Consider the following 19,509-nt stretch of genomic DNA (forward strand, 5'->3'; position numbering starts at 1 on the left):
GGGTACTGTTATCCCTATTTTTGGATGAGGAACTGAGAGAAAGGTCACCCAACTAGTATGAAACAAAATGTAAAACCAGGTAGCCTAGGTCTGCCCCCTCATCCCCACCTCCCAGCTTATCCAGTGACTTATGGAGGATGACTCTGAACCCTTTTTATGTTTTTTCCAGAACAAAAGAAGGAGCAACAAAGTGATAAGCTCCTGGAAACTGTCTACTCGCCTGGGACTTTGCCTCTTATCTGATTAACTTGCCTAGTTCCTTCTTGGCACGTATCACAGCCTGTGATCATTTCCTCATTTACTAACCATCTCTCCACTAGACTCTTAAGTTCCATGAGGCAGGGACTGCGTCTTGTTCACCACTATATTTATGTGCTCAATATATTGTTGTGGCTTAAAGAACAAGTGAATGAAAAAGTTTTCCTACCAAGGACTAATGAAACCTCATCCATTTCCATGCCATCCAGAGTAAATACATCCAATCTGTCTCAGCTACCCACCCATAAGTGATGGTAACTGTGTATGTGTGCCCTTTTAGGACTCTGGTTTTGGATGCTACTGTTGAGTCTGAGTGTTTGGGCAGGTGTGAATGCATCACTGAGTGCATCTGTCTCCGGCTCTCTGTGCAAGTGTGTATGTTTGTTCAGAATCCATGACAGTTGTATGTGGATGTGTGGTGGCACTGGTCTGTTGTATGTCTGGTTATATTCAGATATGTGGGTCTATAAGTTGATATGCACATATGCCATGTGTGATTATATGTATGTATGGTTGTATATGTGACTGTAAATGTCTATCTGGGATTCTGTGTGCTTGTGTATGAACTTTAGAGGTGTATGCAGGCATGTATGACTATAGATTTTTGTGTTGATGGTTGTGTAAATGTATGTGTGATTGTGACATTATTAAAATCCAGTTATAGGATCAGAAACCATTCCAGTCAGATAATAACCAGTGTTGGTGGTAATGTAGAGGAACTGAAACTCTTACACAGTGCTGATGGGAATGTAAAAGTCTGGCAGTTCCCCAAATGATTAAACATAGAATTACCGTATTACCCAGTACATTCACTCCCAGTACCTACCCAAGGTCACACAAAAATCTGTACACAGAGGTCACAGCAGCATTATTCATAATAGCCAAAAGGTGGCAATAACCCAAATGTCCATAGACTGACGAGTAGATATACAAAATGTGGTATATCCATACAATGGAATATCACTCAGCCATAAAAATGAAGTATTGATACATGCTAGAACATGGCTAAACCCTGAACACATTTTGCTAAAAGAAGCCAGATGCACAAAGACTATTATTACATGATTCCATTTATATGAAATGTCCAGAATAGGAAAGTCTATAGGACTAGAAAGCAGATTAGAGGTTTTTAGGGGCTTGGGGACAGAGGTAGACATGGGGGTGATAGTTAATGGGTATGAGAATTAAAGGGTACAAGGGTTCTCTTTGCAGTGATGAGATGCAAAATTGCAGTAGTGATGGTTGTAAATATCTGTGGATATATAAAAAAGCCACTGAATTGTATACCTTAAAAAGGTGGATTGTATGGTATGTGAATTGTATCTCAATAAAAGTCTTTAAAAAAAAGCGTTCCATGGTCACACATCTGAGGCTAACACTTCGTCAAGTGTTCTGATCTTGGCAATAAAATATTGTCATACTGGTTCCCTCAAACAGAGATGAAAGGAGCTGGCTCTGGGCTGGGCAGGTCCTTTCCTGTGACTGGGCAAGGTTAATCCTGCCGGGCATGGGAGCTGTGCCAGGGAGAGCCTTGTTATGCGAATAACTAATCTTATGTTTGTAGAGACTGTCGAAGCACTGATTAAGCAGCATGAACTTCACTTAGCACCCACGACTTTCCAATGTTATGTTTACGTAAAAAGTCCTTCCATCCACAAACACTATTAATCTTTAGGGAGGAGGGAGTTGCCAGAATGCAAAGCCACCCCCTCCACTGCACCAGGCTCTCTCTCTTTTCTTCTCTAGGCCTTCCCAGAGAGGGGGTATTTCCTCCTATTTGGTACATGGTACCTCACCAGGACTGAAATTGGTGGGCTTGTGTTGGAATTCTTTCTAATATGGAACAGTAAGGGAGGTCAGAGTCTCAGGTTTTGAGGTATCTTGGAGGGGAAGGGAGAACATGAGTGGAGGAGGTGGAGGAAGAGGAGGGAGGGGGAGGGGGAAATAGTGGATGACTCTGAGAGTGGGGAAGAGAGAAAGTGAGAGAGGCACAGACAGAGCCTCAGTGGGGGAAAGAGAAGGGTTCAGAGGGATAGAAGGAAGAAGGGAGAAGAAAGGGAAAATTCTGACAACTCATAAAAGAAAGACAACACAATAAGAAAAGAGCAAAAACAAGATATATTGAGTGGCCAATAAGTATATAAAAAGATCAACATCAACAATTATACAAAAATACAAGTTAAAACCACTATGAGATACCACTATAAACCTAAGAGATTGGCTAAGATGATACAGATGGACCATACCAAGTGTTGGTGAGCATGTGGAGCAACTAGAACTCATATACTGCTTGTGGGAATGTACAATGGTGCCACCACACTGGAAAACAGGTTGGCCATTTAAAAAAATAAAGTTGAATATACATTTATCATGCTACTCAGCAATCCTACTCACAAGTCTTTATCAAAGAGAAATGGAATCATGTCCATACAAGGACTTGTCCATGAATGTTCATAGCGGCTCTATTCATTTTAGACAGAAACTGGAAGCAACCCAAATGCCAAGCAACTGGTGAATGAATAAACAATTGTAGTTTAACGACAGTGGCATATGCCTCAGCAATACATGCAATGACATACATGAATCTTAACACCATCCTAAAAGAAGCAGGACATCCAGGACTACATGTGCTGTGATGCCATTTATATGACATTCCTAAAAAAGCCAAACTATAGTGACAGAAAACAGATGAAAGATTGCCAAGGGCCAGGGGTGGGGAAAAAGGATCGCAAAGGCAGAGCCAGAACTGACTACATGAATGAATGGATGAATGTCTGACTGGAGTGATAGGGAAAGAGAGGAAGATAGACAAAGGCAGAGAAAGAGGAAGACAGAAGCAGACAGAAATGAAGGCCCTGTGCGGGAAATGAAGACAACCACATGGGTAGATGGCCAGCTTCTGAGGAGGCAGGTCTGTTCCTGCCCCTGGCATCGAAGATGGAGGCCCGCCCTCCTGAGTGAAAGAGCCTAGTGAGTGGTTCCCTGCGGTCAACTGTGACCTCAGGTCCCTGGGCCCTAGAGGTTTGAGGCCAGATGGAGGTCTTCCAGCAACAGGTACTTCCTGGCACGGCGTTTGGGGATCCGAGCAGGTTTAGAGAGTGGGTGTGGATTTGAGGGTGAGTATTTCTGCTACAATCTAAAAACATTTTTCTTCCTTTTGAAGGAAATGACTCATTTCTAAAAGTCTTTATCAGAAATAGAAGCAACCACAGCTGTGTGGCCTCTGGGTGTTTTCAGGTCTTGAGGTTTTAAATGAGGGAGGAAGGTGGCGTGGAGCCTGGCACAGCATTGGTACAACATTCCGCTGGCCCCAGCGCCTTTCCCAGCAGCCACACAGGCGTAGAGAATGCAGCGCCCTCTCTGGACCTGGACAGGAGGTCTAGCTTCATGCTCAGGCATGTGCCTCTAGTGTTTACCAGGATGTGTGATCTTGGGCCAGTGATGGATTTCTGGGGATCTTCCATTTCCTCACCTGTACAATGGGGCAATAATGGCATCTCTCTCATAGAGTTGTTATCTGGAGGAAACAGCACAACCCATGTAAGTTGTTTAGCACATGTAAGTGCTCTATGAATACGACTTAGTTGGATCTGCAAAGAGATTAGCTGCTTGGTGTGGATGGTGTGGATGGAGCACTTCTTTTTATGCAACAGTTCTGCAAGGCCTTGGACTGAGAGCAGGATCCAAGAGTGTAGTGGGGGATGGGAACAAGCAACCCTACCTCTCCCGCTCTTCTGGAGGAAAATGTCCCCCTCCCAGCCCTTCGTGGCACGCAGCTATTTCCTCCAGGGCTCACACCTTGGTGGGCATGGGGTGACTGTTTCCTCAGTAGAGTGTGGTCCATTCCAGAGAGGCCCATTGTCCTGCATCTCAAGATTCCCAGGAGCTAACAAGGGCCTTAACATACATAGTGTTCCTTCAGGTTTGGGAGACGAGTTGCATTTTAGAGACAGAAGATTAGACATTATTTGGTAGCTTCTGTACCCACCATTGTGGATAATCTGGAGTTGACCATCTGTCTTTATAAAATTAAAAAATCTTTCCTCTATAGATCAAGAGACTTAAGAGCCACATGCAAGAATTGCAATGCGTGAACCTTATTTGGCCCTATGCACTGGGGTTAATGCAGCCGTGGGCAAACTATGGCCCGCGGGCCGGAGGGAGCAATAAAGTGATAAGCTCCTGGAAACTGTCTACTTGCCTGGGACTTTGCCTCTTATCTGACTAACTTGCCTAGTTCCTTCTTGGCACCTATCACAGCCTGTGATCGTTTCCTCATTTACTAACCATCCCTCCACTAGACTCTAAGTTCCATGAGGCGGGGACTGCGTCTTGTTCACCACTATATTTCTTATGTGCTCAATATATTGTTGTGGCTCAAAGAACAAGTGAATGAAAAAGTTTTCCTACCAAGGACTAATGAAACCTCATCCATTTCCATGCCATCCAGAGTAAATACATCCAATCTGTCTCAGCTACCCACCCATAAGTGATGGTAACTATGTATGTGTGCCCTTTTAGGACTCTGGTTTTGGATGCTACTGTTGAGTCTGAGTGTTTGGGCAGGTGTGAATGCATCATTGAGTGCATCTGTCTCCGGCTCTCTGTGCAAGTGTGTATGTTTGTTCAGAATCCATGACAGTTGTATGTGGATGTGTGGTGGCACTGGTCTGTTGTATGTCTGGTTATATTCAGATATGTGGGTCTATAAGTTGATATGCACATATGCCATGTGTGATTATATGTATGTATGGTTGTATATGTGACTGTAAATGTCTATCTGGGATTCTGTGTGCTTGTGTATGAACTTTAGAGGTGTATGCAGGCATGCATGACTATAGATTTTTGTGTTGATGGTTGTGTAAATGTATGTGTGATTGTGACATTATTAAAATCCAGTTATAGGATCAGAAACCATTCCAGTCAGATAATAACCAGTGTTGGTGGTAATGTAGAGGAACTGAAACTCTTACACAGTGCTGATGGGAATGTAAAAGTCTGGCAGTTCCCCAAATGATTAAACATAGAATTACCATATTACCCAGTACATCCACTCCCAGTACCTACCCAAGGTCACACAAAAATCTGTACACAGAGGTCACAGCAGCATTATTCATAATAGCCAAAAGGTGGCAATAACCCAAATGTCCATAGACTGACGAGTAGATATACAAAATGTGGTATATCCATACAATGGAATATCACTCAGCCATAAAAATGAAGTATTGATACATGCTAGAACATGGCTAAACCCTGAACACATTTTGCTAAAAGAAGCCAGATGCACAAAGACTATTATTACATGATTCCATTTATATGAAATGTCCAGAATAGGAAAGTCTATAGGACTAGAAAGCAGATTAGAGGTTTTTAGGGGCTTGGGGACAGAGGTAGACATGGGGGTGATAGTTAATGGGTATGAGAATTAAAGGGTACAAGGGTTCTCTTTGCAGTGATGAGATGCAAAATTGCAGTAGTGATGGTTGTAAATATCTGTGGATATATAAAAAAGCCACTGAATTGTATACCTTAAAAAGGTGGATTGTATGGTATGTGAATTGTATCTCAATAAAAGTCTTTAAAAAAAAGCGTTCCATGGTCACACATCTGAGGCTAACACTTCGTCAAGTGTTCTGATCTTGGCAATAAAATATTGTCATACTGGTTCCCTCAAACAGAGATGAAAGGAGCTGGCTCTGGGCTGGGCAGGTCCTTTCCTGTGACTGGGCAAGGTTAATCCTGCCGGGCATGGGAGCTGTGCCAGGGAGAGCCTTGTTATGCGAATAACTAATCTTATGTTTGTAGAGACTGTCGAAGCACTGATTAAGCAGCATGAACTTCACTTAGCACCCACGACTTTCCAATGTTATGTTTACGTAAAAAGTCCTTCCATCCACAAACACTATTAATCTTTAGGGAGGAGGGAGTTGCCAGAATGCAAAGCCACCCCCTCCACTGCACCAGGCTCTCTCTCTTTTCTTCTCTAGGCCTTCCCAGAGAGGGGGTATTTCCTCCTATTTGGTACATGGTACCTCACCAGGACTGAAATTGGTGGGCTTGTGTTGGAATTCTTTCTAATATGGAACAGTAAGGGAGGTCAGAGTCTCAGGTTTTGAGGTATCTTGGAGGGGAAGGGAGAACATGAGTGGAGGAGGTGGAGGAAGAGGAGGGAGGGGGAGGGGGAAATAGTGGATGACTCTGAGAGTGGGGAAGAGAGAAAGTGAGAGAGGCACAGACAGAGCCTCAGTGGGGGAAAGAGAAGGGTTCAGAGGGATAGAAGGAAGAAGGGAGAAGAAAGGGAAAATTCTGACAACTCATAAAAGAAAGACAACACAATAAGAAAAGAGCAAAAACAAGATATATTGAGTGGCCAATAAGTATATAAAAAGATCAACATCAACAATTATACAAAAATACAAGTTAAAACCACTATGAGATACCACTATAAACCTAAGAGATTGGCTAAGATGATACAGATGGACCATACCAAGTGTTGGTGAGCATGTGGAGCAACTAGAACTCATATACTGCTTGTGGGAATGTACAATGGTGCCACCACACTGGAAAACAGGTTGGCCATTTAAAAAAATAAAGTTGAATATACATTTATCATGCTACTCAGCAATCCTACTCACAAGTCTTTATCAAAGAGAAATGGAATCATGTCCATACAAGGACTTGTCCATGAATGTTCATAGCGGCTCTATTCATTTTAGACAGAAACTGGAAGCAACCCAAATGCCAAGCAACTGGTGAATGAATAAACAATTGTAGTTTAACGACAGTGGCATATGCCTCAGCAATACATGCAATGACATACATGAATCTTAACACCATCCTAAAAGAAGCAGGACATCCAGGACTACATGTGCTGTGATGCCATTTATATGACATTCCTAAAAAAGCCAAACTATAGTGACAGAAAACAGATGAAAGATTGCCAAGGGCCAGGGGTGGGGAAAAAGGATCGCAAAGGCAGAGCCAGAACTGACTACATGAATGAATGGATGAATGTCTGACTGGAGTGATAGGGAAAGAGAGGAAGATAGACAAAGGCAGAGAAAGAGGAAGACAGAAGCAGACAGAAATGAAGGCCCTGTGCGGGAAATGAAGACAACCACATGGGTAGATGGCCAGCTTCTGAGGAGGCAGGTCTGTTCCTGCCCCTGGCATCGAAGATGGAGGCCCGCCCTCCTGAGTGAAAGAGCCTAGTGAGTGGTTCCCTGCGGTCAACTGTGACCTCAGGTCCCTGGGCCCTAGAGGTTTGAGGCCAGATGGAGGTCTTCCAGCAACAGGTACTTCCTGGCACGGCGTTTGGGGATCCGAGCAGGTTTAGAGAGTGGGTGTGGATTTGAGGGTGAGTATTTCTGCTACAATCTAAAAACATTTTTCTTCCTTTTGAAGGAAATGACTCATTTCTAAAAGTCTTTATCAGAAATAGAAGCATCCACAGCTGTGTGGCCTCTGGGTGTTTTCAGGTCTTGAGGTTTTAAATGAGGGAGGAAGGTGGCGTGGAGCCTGGCACAGCATTGGTACAACATTCCGCTGGCCCCAGCGCCTTTCCCAGCAGCCACACAGGCGTAGAGAATGCAGCGCCCTCTCTGGACCTGGACAGGAGGTCTAGCTTCATGCTCAGGCATGTGCCTCTAGTGTTTACCAGGATGTGTGATCTTGGGCCAGTGATGGATTTCTGGGGATCTTCCATTTCCTCACCTGTACAATGGGGCAATAATGGCATCTCTCTCATAGAGTTGTTATCTGGAGGAAACAGCACAACCCATGTAAGTTGTTTAGCACATGTAAGTGCTCTATGAATACGACTTAGTTGGATCTGCAAAGAGATTAGCTGCTTGGTGTGGATGGTGTGGATGGAGCACTTCTTTTTATGCAACAGTTCTGCAAGGCCTTGGACTGAGAGCAGGATCCAAGAGTGTAGTGGGGGATGGGAACAAGCAACCCTACCTCTCCCGCTCTTCTGGAGGAAAATGTCCCCCTCCCAGCCCTTCGTGGCACGCAGCTATTTCCTCCAGGGCTCACACCTTGGTGGGCATGGGGTGACTGTTTCCTCAGTAGAGTGTGGTCCATTCCAGAGAGGCCCATTGTCCTGCATCTCAAGATTCCCAGGAGCTAACAAGGGCCTTAACATACATAGTGTTCCTTCAGGTTTGGGAGACGAGTTGCATTTTAGAGACAGAAGATTAGACATTATTTGGTAGCTTCTGTACCCACCATTGTGGATAATCTGGAGTTGACCATCTGTCTTTATAAAATTAAAAAATCTTTCCTCTATAGATCAAGAGACTTAAGAGCCACATGCAAGAATTGCAATGGGTGAACCTTATTTGGCCCTATGCACTGGGGTTAATGCAGCCGTGGGCAAACTATGGCCCGCGGGCCGGATCCGGCCCGTTTGAAATGAATAAAACTAAAAAACAAAAAAGACCGTACCCTTTTATGTAATGATGTTTACTTTGAATTTATATTAGTTCACACAAACACTCCATCCATGCTTTTGTTCCGGCCCTCCGGTCCAGTTTAAGAACCCATTGTGGCCCTCGAGTCAAAAAGTTTGCCCACCCCTGGGTTAATGCAATGAGCAAAACACACAAGGCTCCTCCTTCCCCACGTGGTACTCAGCAAGTACACGGGAGGGAGGCGATTAAACCCATAATTACATAAGTGCGGTGCATGTTAGGCGGGGGAAGTTCAAGGTGCTCTGGGCACCGTTGTGCCAGGAGACACTTGCCCTGGTTGTCAAGAGGAATTTCACTCTCAGACTCTACAATTCTAAAGCTAACTTACTGTACACAGGCTTCATTGTCATTATCCCCATTTTTACAGGTGAGGAAACTGAGATAAAATGATTACATGATTTTCTGGAGGTAGCCAGCAAATGGGTGGTCAAGTTGACACCAGAAGCAAGGAACGTAGGCTTGGAAGCCTATCTGTAGGAAGCCACAGTCAGCACTTACAATTTCCAAATCTCAATGTGGCTAAGAGGTTATATGTATGAGGCATGTTTGTCCATCCCAGGAAAACAAAGCATCCAGCCAATTCAGTGTTCTGTTTTTATGCTCCTTGATACACTGTGTTCATGATGACCACTGTCCCTGTCAAGTGTCCCTTGTAATATGAAATAGATCTGATAGCAGGTGGAATGTTAAGTTGTTTTTGTTTGTTCCTCTTCTCCCTTCCATGGCAGAACAGAGGTCCCAAGAGTAGACAATGTCCCTGAGAGTAGACACTGAGCTGTGAGATGACTACATTTCTATCTGCCCGGTAGTCCTGGAAGCTTAGACTATTCTCTGTGGTCTGACTCCTGCTTTCCTCTCCAGACTTATCTTTCTCCTCTTCCCGTTCACTCCTGGCCTTTGCACACCTCCCAGCCCCCACCCTGCTCTGTGACTTCCTTTGTAATTAAAAATGTTAAATGATAAATACATTATGCATCCAAATAAGTGTATATAACTTTATGTATCATTTAAAGAGTAACAAAACTAACAGCTGTATACATACCATCCAACTTAAGAAATAGAAAGAAAATAGGAATGGAATGTTGTACTTAGAGCTCCTCTGCATATTCCTCTACAATCAGATCCCCTCCTCACCCCCACCCATACCCCAGGGTAAGTGTAATACTGAAATTTGTGGTAATCATTCCAATGCTTTTCTGTGTAATTAAAAAATGTTTTTATTGATTTTAGAGAGCGAGGAAGGGAGAGATAGAGAGAGAGAGAGAGAGAGAGAGAGAGAGAGAGAAACATGGATGTGAGAGAGAAGCATCAATTGGCTTGTGGCTGCCACTAGGGATCAAGTTGGCAACCGGGGCATGTGCCTTGACTGGGAATTGAACCAGTGACCTTTCAGTGCACAGAACTATGCTTAACCATTTACAACACGGCCAGTGCTTTTCTATGTAATTTTTACCACCTTGGAATACATCCTCAAACAATGTTGTTTAGGTTTGCTGGTTTTAAAATAGACTTAAAAAATGTTTTTATTTTTAATTGATTTTTAGAGAGAGAGGAAGGGAGAAGGAGAAACACTGATCAACTGCTTCCTGCACACCCCCCACCAGAGATCAAGCCTGCTACCAAGTGTGTGCCCTGACCTGGAATGGAACCAGCAACCATTCAGTGTACACGGCGACACTCAACCAACTGAGCCTCACCAGCCAGACCAGGTTTGCTAGTTTTTAAACACATTATGAACAGATTCATATTGTGTGTATTCTTCTGTGACTTGCATCTTTTGCTCAACACTAAGTTTTTGTGGCTAATTTTCACTGCGGTCTCATATTTCATTATATGCATATGCCATCATTTAACCATTCTATCATTTACATGTCATTTGGGCGATGTTTGGTTTGGGGCTGCTATGAATGATGTTGCTAGGAACATTCTTGTATATGTCCCCTGTGCACATGTACAAGACTTTTCCCAGGATATACAGCTACAGGTGGAATTGATGGGCCACAGGGTATGAGCTTGCTTAGTTTTATTAGGTAATAACAAACTTTCCCCAATGTGGCTGAAACAATTTACACTTCTGCTAACAGCAAATGACAATTCCCATTACTCCCCAACCTCCCCAGCATGTGGCAATGCCCAGCTTTCTAATACTTGCCTATGGTGGGTGTGAAATGATATCTTATTGTGGTTTCAAATGAATTTACCTGGGTAGTAATGAGCTTGAGTTTCTTTTCAAATGTTTATGAGTCATTCCTGTTTCTTTTTTTAAAATTAAATTTATGGAGGTGACATTGGTTAATAAAATTATAAAGGTCTCAAGTGTATAATTCCATGATATATCATCTGTATATTGCATTGTGTGCCCACCACCCAAAGTCAAAGCTTCTTTCACCATATATTTGGCTCCCTGTTTCTCCTATGAAATGCCCATTCATGTTCTTTGTCTATTTTTCCCTTCTACTGGGTTATTTATTATTTTCTTATTAAATTATGAAGTCTAATTTTTTTTAGTTCTAATATTTTGAATATGAATTATTTGTCACTTGTATTTTTACTGCATGGTGTCTTTTGATGAACAGAAGTTCTTTTTAATAGTAAAATTTACAATATATTCCCTTGCAGAAATCTTGAACATAATTTTTTTAAATCTCAAGGTCATAAAGATGTACTTCTATACTGTCTTCTAAAAGCTTTATAGTTTTGTCTTTCACATTTAAGTGTTTGATGCAGCTAGCATTGATTTTTGACAAGGGGAATCCAATTTCATCTTTTTTGCACATGGGTACACTGTTAGCCCAGCACCATAGTTCATCCTTCCTTCTGATCTGCAAAGCGCACTCTGTCATGAATCAAGTCTCCAGGCTGTGTCTATTCTGGGTTCTCCAGTATGTTCTGCTGGTTTAATAGAATCCATATGCTAAATCCATGCCCTCTTAATACTATAGCTTTATATAAAACCTGATATCTGATGGGGTAGATCCCACTCCTCACCCCAACCAAATTCCATAATCTTCTTTAGAAATATCTTGGTGGTTGGCTTTTTGTTCTTCCATTTAAAATTTTGAAGCACCTTTTGACTTACAAACAAACAACCCACTGGTATTTGATTTTATAGATAAATTGGGGGAGAATTAATATCTTTAAAATAGTAAGTCTTCCAATCCAAGAGCATGACATAATTCTTCATGTATTTTAGGTCTTTTAAAAATGTCATTAAACAAGGTTTTGCAAATGTTCTTCATAAAAGACTTACATGTCTTTTGCTGAATTTATTTTAAGGGACTTAAAAAATTTAGTTGCTGTTGAAAATGGTATTTCAAAACAATATTTTCCTAATTATTATACAACTAGAGGCCTGATGCACAAAATTCGTGCAAGAGTAGGCCTTCACAGCCCCGGCTGCCTCACCGTCCACCCACTGGTTGTTCTGGAAATTTGTTCTGCCTTCAGGTCTAATTAGCATATTAGCTCTTTATTTTATAGGATTTGCTTTCCTGTATTGATTTGTGTCTAGTAACCATGCTATGCTCATAGTTATTAGTAATACATTTTTCTAGTTCTTTTGAGTTCCTTATTGAGAGAATAATATCACCTGCAAATAATGGCAGCTATGTTTCTTTCTTTCAAATACTTGACCTTTTATTTATTTTGCCTGCTCCACAGTACTGGCCAGGCACTCCGGGAGGGACAGTGTTGGGCAGAAACACACAGGCATTCTGTTCTTTTTGTTAATCTTAAAGGGAATGACTTCGACATTTCATCATTAAGTATGATGTTTGCTGTCAATTTTATATAGATTTCATTTATTGCGCTAAGGAAGTTCCCTTTTATTTCTAGTTTGCTAAGATTTTAAGAAATATAATGAATGGCTATAGAATTTTATCATTTTTCTATGTCTATTGAAAAGATCACTTGTTTTTTTCTCCTTTAATCTATTAATATAATAAATTACACCAATCAATTTTATAATATTAAATCAACTTTTCTTGGGAAAACCCCAACTTAATGTATTTTATTTCCATATATTCCTGGGTTTGGTTTGCCAATAGACACAGAAGGTTTTTGCAGCTGTTTACGAGTGAGGTAGAACTCAAAATTTTCTTATGTTGTTGTTTTCCAGGTTTTGATATTAATAATACCTTAGCCTCATGAATAAATTGGGGAATGTTTTCTTTTTTCCCCATTCTTTGGAAGCGTTTGTAAAGAGTGAAAGTATCCCCTTCCTGAAAATGTGAAAAAACTCACCTGTGTAACTGTCTGGATCTTTCTGTGTGGTTTTCTGTGAGGGAAGATCTTAAATTACTGATTCAGTTTCTTTAATGGTATAATACTATTCTGAAAGGTTGTCAAGAGCTATTTACCAGACATAAAATGTTTTTTTCATAAACCCTGTTTGCTGAAGATAGATTCCTGATTTATTTATTTGCCTCTTGACCTCTGTTGGGGAGAAAAGGTGGTGCTTGGAACATCTGCGTAGAGCAGTGATGGCGAACCTTTTGAGCTTGGCGTGTCAGCATTTTGAAAAACCCTAACTTAACTCTGGTGCCGTGTCACATATAGAAATTTTTTGATCTTTGCAACCATAGTAAAACAAAGACTTTTATTTTTTTACATTTATTTTATATATTTAAATGCCATTTAACAAAGAAAAATCAACCAAAAAAATGAGTTCGCGTGTCACCTCTGACACGTGTGTCATAGGTTCGCCATCACTGGCGTAGAGGCTTGGAAAACCCTAGCTGGCATGGGTTCCCATACTGTCAGTTCAAGTCCTTTGAGAACCCCCTGGGGACACTCACTGATCAGGTGGATTTCTGTACCTCCTTGAGACTCTATGCAGCCATTGCTAAGAGAATGGACTTTGGGGGCCGTCTGAACTGGGTTTGAGTTTTGACACTGAAACCTGCTGGCTGTGTGAGTCTCAGACTTAATTCCTCTGAGCTTTAGTGTCCTCATCTATAAAAGGGGGCAGCAATAGTAGCTACTTCATAGGATTCTTGTGAGAATTCAATCCGAACATGCATGCAAAGTACTTTGCACGCTGTCTGGCTCCATGAAGTACCAATAAACAGTCACCATTGTTACTGCTATGAGGTGGGAGACATACAAGGCAGATGGGTGAGGAGAAGAGGCAGATTCCCTTTGGGTAGGGCCCCTGATGGGTGGTTGACCCTATGTGTGGGGGACATGCATTCAGGAATCTCTTTCCTGACACTGGACTGGGATATTCTCACGCACCCTGAAGCTTCCAGTGAAGGGTGAGGCCTGGCACTCTACATAGTTGGGCTCTGCACTGGCTTTTTGGGGAAAAGGCTGACAATGCAACTTCTCCTCAAACCACAATGACAAAATCCTGCTCCCTAAGCCGGGTCCTTGGGTTGGTGGGTAGAGTGTCCTCAGCCCTATCACCCTCTGTTCTGTTTTCTACCTCATGCTTTCCTGAGCCCAAAGGCCTGCTGCCTTCGAGGCAGGATTTTAGCACCAAAGCAGAATCTGAAGGGGTGAGGCTTATTAGCGGTTTTTGCAACACCAAAACCTTAATTACAACCCTTGTCCTCCTCACCATAACAGTCCACTCGAAGAAGTAACTGCTTGGCCACAATGATAATTAAATCCTCTCACCAGGCTTCATTAAAGGCCATAACATTTAAACAAGCGAAGTTCCTGTTAAGTCTGCTGTGGGTCTCCTCCTGGCATTTATTCAGAGAAGATGCTTGTTGCACATCTGCTAGGTCCTGGCACCTGGCGAGGTCCTGGGGATTGGTGACAAAGGCCACTGCTCACTGGGACAGTGCAGATGGTGTGAGAAACCTGCCATCCATCCTACACTGGGGTCCTTCCCTCACATTTTCCAGACAGGAGCGCCCCAAAGATGAGCAGGCTCTGAACCTCTAGAAATGCCCATGTTCTACCCATCTCTGATAGAGACCACAGGACCTTCATCCTTGGAAAGCAGCTTGTTATGGTGGAGAGAGGGGGACTGACAGTTATTTCCTGAACTAAGAAGCGGATGTGCAGACAGAGTTGGATGGGGTTTGTAGGAGTCCCTGAGGGCTGGACACCTCTGACAGGCCTTTCTAGCTCATGTGCTGCACTTAGGAGGAGTTGGCCCAGTTTCTGGGAACCCTGCAGAGACGTCTGAGAAGGGCCTTACTTCCCAGTCATTTCCATCATGAGGTTTTAGGGCTTCCCTAAGGCGTAGGCAGCAGGGTGGGCTTTGGCTCTGAGCAGAGGTTTGGCCAAGCCCGAGGGAGAGGTATGGCAGCATTTGCATAGTCACACATGATGCTCAGGTGGCCGTTAGTCAGAACAGAAATGTCACCACGCCCAGTGTCACTTCACCCTGACACAGGCCAGATTAAATGGCTGTCTCCATGAAATACCCAGGGACTCGGGTTCAGGTTCACTATATGAATCTTGAAAAACTCGAAGCCCCTTCCCTTGGCTTTAGAACCCTAGAACGAGAGAGCTGGGAAGGACCTTGAAGATAGCTTCATTCAATCCTCCAAGCTCTCAGAGGGGAAATGTGGGGTCTGCTGGCTGAGTCAGGTCAGGCCCACCGTTGGGGGAGGCAATCATGTCTTGGTAGCTAGTTCAAGGGGTTGGTTTACACGACTTGTTTTCCAGACTATGTTTCACTCATTTTTAACAAATATTTATTGAGATTTCCATGTGCCTGGCTCTGTCCTCATGGAGCTTATATCCTAGTGAGCAGGCAAAACAACAATCACACACAAAACAGAAAACAAGGAAACAGATGGATCAGATATGCACTACAAGGGAAACAGAGTATCTGGAGTGACCTGCCATAGATAGGATTGGCCATGAACTTCATCCAAACCTGACCTGTTCTCCATCCCTTGCACCTGGAAAGATGCCTTTTGGGGCACTCAGCTTTAGAAATAGGTCCTATGCACCTATAGCGCAGGGATAGCATGGGGCTGAGGACATCAGCTGAAGGCATACTTTTTCCATATATGGGAGGCCAGTCTTGGAGGCAGGGTTGCCTGGCATCTAGCCCAGGGCACAGGTGTTTTTGTTCTTCTGACAGAAGCCCCAGATGCTAAAGCACTAACGCATGGGCACACCCTCAGCAAGGGAGGGCACCGATTAAGCTCAAAATCCCCATGGCTGGCAGGGCATGAGCAAGCAAGGCAAAATGATGAGGTTAGCAGAGCGTGGCAGTGACATGCTTTATCTCTGTTATGTGACATTTATAAAGACCCCACCCTGTCGATCACATACATACTTATTTCTTTATTCCTTACCCTTATAAGAATTCCCTCATTCATACTCATTTATGTCTTCTTTCTTTCATCAAACCTTTTAATCACTTATTAATTCATACATTATTCAGCCTCTTGTTTGTGTTTATTGATGCATGTCCACTTACACCTACATTCACTGGGTTTACTCGCTTCTTCACTCACACATTCAGCTAACTGTTACTAAACATTCCTCCCTGTCAGGCTCAGCTGGGATTAACCCTGGAGGGACCAGGGGGCACCAGGTACTCTATCCTTAAAGGGTCAGCTAGTAAATATTGGCAGGGACTCAGTAAATCTTTGTTGAATGAATGGAAGACGGGCACGTGGTAGGCGCATTGTGCTTGTGAACAGGCCCAGGAAGGCAGCGGTCAAGGCCAAGGCAGCAGGTAAAGGCGCAAGAGCTCAGTGGGGCCTTTTCAGCTGAGCCCAAGGGGTGGGAATGCTTTGTTCGAGTTTCTGACTCTGCCCTCTGTGTCCTCAGAGCTGCCCCCCGTCTCAGCCGTGAGAAAGCATGCCTTCCCTAGCTGAAGGGTCTGGAAACAGACACCCCGGTGTTTGCAGTATTCTTTGCGTATGTGAGCAGGTTTTATTATGCATCTCGTTGTGCAATTTTCCACCAGGGCTTGATTGTTTGGAGGGGGAAGAGAAGGAGAAGGCTGGATATTGTATCTCCCGAGGCCTGTGCTTTGATCTAAGATAAACATTCTTTTCCTATGAAAAAAACTGGTCCATTTCCTTAAAAACTTCTCTTTCCTTTTCTTCTCGGAGAACATTGTTACTCACCCAAAATAAAATTCCTGAAGCATTAACAAAGGGTTGTGATAGGGGCCCGTATCTTGCTTTTCCACGGGAACAATCTGTTAAGAACATGCCCGTTTTGTGCCCTCTGTAGAAGCCCCCGCGGAGAAAGCCTGTGGAGAAGACCTGATGTTCAGCTCATGCCCTAAGAAGGCATATGGCCCAGTAGCTCATTTGCTGAATAAACCCAGGTACATCCCTAGCCCAGTAAAACCCCAGTGAGGATTTTAGAGAATCATTGCCTCTTGGATTCTGGGCCTGTCCAGATGCAGGGTCCCATTTTAAGATGAGGAAACTGAGGCCTTGCCAGGTTGAGCCACAGGGCCATGTTCCCTGTGTCAGTAAGGAATGTCCGTGCCCCCATGTTCCTCTTCACTATCCTCCCTGTCCCCAACTGCTGCCCTGTACACACCTCTTTGCTTGCCCTCCTCGTTTATTTTGCTTCTCTTATTTTTTCCTTCTTGCTGAATTCTATGAGAGAGAGCTTTGCAGGCCTCAGTGGCCTTGAATATCAATTACCCCTGCTTCTGGCTCCCAGAGCAATAGAGTCTGAGCTAAAGTGTTTAAGGTTCAGGCTAGGCTGCTCCCTCTCTCACCCGGGCAGGGCTGGGTCTCTGGAGCAGCTCACCTGCCAGGATTAATTGGGCAAAACGATGATGTAAAGCTTAACCTCTCTTTGGAGAAATGCTGAATCAAGGAAGCATGCTGAACAGCAGGGCTAATTACTGAATCTGCTTCGGTCACCAGAAATCAGAAAGGCTGTGCCCCAGAGGACACCAGGGGCTTGGGCAGGGCTGGGCAGCAGGCACAGCAGGCGTCACAGGCACCAGGAGAACTGGCGTTCTCTGGTGTGACTTTGGAACAAAGGGAACTGGGGCTGAGGAGAGGTGCATGCAAGGCTTCACATCATCTCCTTCGTCACCTGGCTGATTTCTGTTATCCTTCAGGTCTCCATCTGAAGACCACTTCCTCCAGACAGGCTGCCCTGACCTCCCAGACGAGGTGGGCCCTCCTCCACAGACTCCATTCCCAGTCCTTAAACCTCATAGCTCTTTGGATACTCACAATCTCCTCCTCAAGTATTTATAACACGTTCAATATTTCTTCCCTGCTGGCCTGGACGGTCCATGAGCGGAGGGAGCATGTGTGTCTTGTCCACTGTCTCACCTGTGCCTGGTGCACGGGGACACCCAGCAACCCTTTGCTGGCTGTTTCACTGAGTGGCTTGGGCAGCCAGGACCCACCTGCCATTCCCAGTGAGGATGGGCTCACAGAAAAAGCCGAAAGGCGTGCACAGAAAATGGTGGACAGAGGGCTCTGCCTCCTCCTCTGTCCAAAGTCCTCTCTCCTGCACTCATTCTTGGCTTCTCTCCCATGGGTTCCCCTGGGGATTACAGCTCAGGTCTGAGCTGAGTAAGAGCCGGTGCCCCAGGGCCCCCTAGATACAAGCTAAAAGCCTCCCTCCTTTCTTCCTTCCAGAATTCACTGCCTGTCAAGGAAGTGAAGGGGCTTTTGGGAGCCCTGCACCGAAAGGCAGGCTCCCACGGATCATCCCTCTGAAGTGAGGGGCGGGTGAATGTCATTCCCAGCAAGGCCGGTTTGCACATGCCAGCCCCGCGGCGGTGGGGCTGGGGGATAGCTACAGCTTCCTGACTTGACCCAACATTAATGACAGAGTGAACGGCTATTGAGCTGTTTACCACTGCCAAACCCTGGCTATGATCTCATGTACGAGCTTTGCCTTGTTTTATCTTCATAGCAATCTTATGAAGTTAAAGAAATTGTCATCATCAGCTCCATTTTACAGATGGAAAACTGAGGCCCGGAGAGATTATGTAACTTGCCCAATGGGATACTTACTGCTCAGCAAGAGGCAAGGGGAGAGTTCCATCTCAGAGTTGGCCGACCCCAAATCTCATATTTTCTCACTATACGGCCTGTGCTGAGAAACTGCTGAAAAGCTCTCTGCCTCAGAGAACTCCGACACCTGCTGGGGCTGAGGGAGCTTGGCAGTAGACAGAAAGGAAACAGGTCCCTTGCGGGAATGTGTGCTTGAGCAGAAGGAGGCATCACTACAATGACCAGCATGAACTAAATAATAGGAACGGCTCTTCCTGCTGTTCTCTATCTTCAGAGTGTGCTGTTAACAAATTAAGCAACAGGATACCCTACCAGCTCAGTTTATCCTTCTACCTGGAAAACCAGGCAACGGGGGCCTGGAGAGGCATAATGCAGTTAGCGGGTGGGAGGCGGATCAGGTTCTCTAGGCCTAACCTGCGACTTGATGGAACCTCAGGTGGTGATGGCTCCTGTCTTGTGCGGATAATGGCTATTGCGACTGGGATTACGTGGCTCCAGGATGAGGCATTGCCTGACATAGGGACATTTAGTTCTATCTGAAATTGCAACTAGTTCATTTGTTTTTTTGGGGAAAGACCTTGAGTCTGTTATGGAAATAGCTTTTCGTGTCAGTTTTTTTCCATGTAAAATGAGACAAGATCACCTCCATATCTGCTAGTAGTTGTGAAAAATACACCTTAGGGCAGTGGTCGGCAAACTACGGCTCTTTGGCCCCTTGAGTGTGGCTCTTCCACAAAATACCGACTTCTGCACATGGGCTACGAAGTTTCAGTCGCACTGTCCGTGCGCTCCCGCACGTGGTATTTTGTGGAAGGGCCACACTCAAGGGGCCAAAGAGCCGCATGTGGCTTGAG

At 44.3% G+C, this 19,509-nt stretch overlaps 1 protein-coding gene across 1 annotated transcript in view; it reads right to left on the reverse strand.

The window, feature by feature from the left end:
• SH3RF2 (SH3 domain containing ring finger 2) overlaps positions 1-19,509 on the reverse strand; it is a 99,574-nt gene that overhangs the window by 16,011 nt on the left and 64,054 nt on the right. The gene's annotated exons all lie outside the window — the stretch shown is intronic.

The sequence above is a fragment of the Myotis brandtii genome, unplaced genomic scaffold (assembly GCF_000412655.1).
Source record: "Myotis brandtii unplaced genomic scaffold, ASM41265v1 scaffold95, whole genome shotgun sequence".
NCBI classification, from domain to species: Eukaryota; Metazoa; Chordata; class Mammalia; order Chiroptera; family Vespertilionidae; genus Myotis; species Myotis brandtii.